General features: G+C 44.0%; 1 long non-coding RNA gene across 1 annotated transcript in view; it reads left to right on the forward strand.

The window, feature by feature from the left end:
- Positions 1 to 2,120: 2,120 nt before the first annotated feature.
- LOC121029317 (uncharacterized) overlaps positions 2,121 to 2,247 on the forward strand; it is a 245-nt gene continuing 118 nt past the window's right edge. Inside the window, exon 1 of the long non-coding RNA XR_005789679.1 lies at positions 2,121 to 2,215. This is a non-coding gene — a long non-coding RNA (uncharacterized LOC121029317). The remainder of the gene's footprint in view (positions 2,216 to 2,247) is intronic.

Consider the following 2,247-nt stretch of genomic DNA (forward strand, 5'->3'; position numbering starts at 1 on the left):
CTCTCTCTCTCTCTCTCTCTCTCTCTCTCTCTCTCTCACACACACACACACACACACACACACACACACACACACACACAGTCCTGGTCCAAAAAGATGGCATAACCTCACTGATGTTCCCCCAATGGCTGCAAATCTGTAAACTAAAAACAAAGTTTTATTTAAAAATATCCAATGCTATCTTTCTCTATCCTGAGCATGGAAGACTGTGATGGATGCTCCAGTAATAACCCGAATCTAGGACATGCAAATTCACTGTGAGAAAGAGACTTTATTAACCTGCCCTGTACACAACAACTGGTTTCTGTCAAGTCTGAATCAGGTGAATACTTGTAGAATTCATGGCAAATCAGCGTCAAAGAAAGATTCTGCAAGTAGGATTTCTGCGCTTCCTTTTGCCTCTCCTTGATTTCTCTGGGGGAGGTACAAAGGCTATTGCACCCAGGGGTCTAAGTAATCTATCACAAAAGGGCTATGACCACACACCAGGAAAGACAGCCATGTTGTTAAGGGTGCCAGGGAGGAAAAAACCACCAATCCCTGCTCATCAGAATCCCAGTGCAACAGAAAATAGCACCAGTTTCAACAATTCTGGTTGGACAAAGCCTCTTTTTGTCAGTTAAGAAAGCATCAGCACAATTTCCTCAGTTAACTGCATTAATAGGATCCATTCATGTCACTAAAAGATGCTTCTTGGCACAGTTCACTTTCCTGACCCAAAGACGCCAACATCAATCCCAAGTGGACCCGGTAGGGTAACGTGTTGTGACACCAGCCCAGTAAAAGCATCCTTAGACAATTTAAAAAAAATGCACAAATCACCATGAACGCTGCAGTTCCCTTTTCAGGGGTACTGACTGTTTTCCTGCGAAGTACTTTCAATCCATATCACAAAGGTAGAATTTAGTTGGAAGAATGTGTTTTTGGATTCCACTCAGTGCTTAGTTGAATTTAATTCATTTTCTCCTTTATTTCTTTGAACAGAAACTTACAATGCTCTCAATCAGGCAACAAGCAGCAATATGTTCGTTTCTGAGTAGGACATGTGAACAGCGAGTTGGTATTTAGACTCAAATCCCATGGTACTGTTTCTATCCACTGGGACCCTTACTTGGGGACATCCCTATCCCAGAGGTAGGACAGCATCCTAAGGAAACTGTGGGCACTACTTGTTGGATCGGTGCCTCAAGACTGGGAGAAGATGCAAACTGAGAACAGACGGCAAAGTTTAAAGCTCACCGAAAGATGTCCCCCAAAATGTGGAACACTGAATGACACAGGCCTACTGGATACATACATCTCTTTTAGTGGGAGGGAAGAGCAAAACTTTTCAACGTTTGAGTGTTTATTAGAAGTTTTAAATAAAGAGAACTACGATTTCAATTTCACATCTTGGCTACGTCTTGACAAAGGAGATGCCACTAAGAGGACAGCAACGAACTCCTGTCCTGCACCAGGGATTGATCAGTGTCCCCACTCCCAGGCCCACCCCTCGATCTCAAGACCCTTTTCTGTAAACCTCCCAACCGAACAACACAACTGGCAAATGAAGCCAGCATGAAACCTGTATCAGAGACCAACGCGACAGCTGCACTGAGCCAACGCATTATGTAGCTGTTCTAGTAAATGATGGAGCATTCTCCCACACGATTTCTCAGCAGAAGGTGGACCTTCTGCATCCCAGTGGGAGACAAATTTAATATTTCTGTGCATGCTCCATGGTGCAATTCCAAATGCTGTAACAACACAAAGATAATCCAACACCTGAATTTTCCTCCCGTGTTACTTTTCAGGAACTTAACATGGTTACCCAGGATGGGGACGGGACCGAACCCTGGCGCTTGCCAAGTACAGCTGGATGCTTCAGCACAAGGACAGTATATCCCATTCGGCATGGTGTAAGGCATGTATGCACAAGGAGAGAGGCCACTGTTGGCAATAAGTAGCATTATGGAAAAAATTCCAACCAGCAGGATAGAAACAAAGCTCGATGCTCCAGTTTTTGCGAGAGTAATCCCAAGAATCCAGTTCAAATCCCTATTGTCAACACGTAGGGAGGAATTCAATTTCTACCATTGTTTCTCCAGGTCTGAGCTGAGGCCATTTGCTCCTGACTCGATAATAAAAAAGAAAATAGGTTTCTTCCTGTTTCTTTCTTGGCATGGAAACACAGCTTTGAGAAGAGAAGGCCATGAGTCCTGGGAGCACTAGGAAGGTAGCTAAACTCTCCGTACCCTATAGAACTAC

The sequence above is a fragment of the Herpailurus yagouaroundi genome, unplaced genomic scaffold (genome assembly GCF_014898765.1).
Source record: "Herpailurus yagouaroundi ecotype Mexico unplaced genomic scaffold, PumYag 139, whole genome shotgun sequence".
NCBI lineage: Eukaryota > Metazoa > Chordata > Mammalia > Carnivora > Felidae > Herpailurus > Herpailurus yagouaroundi.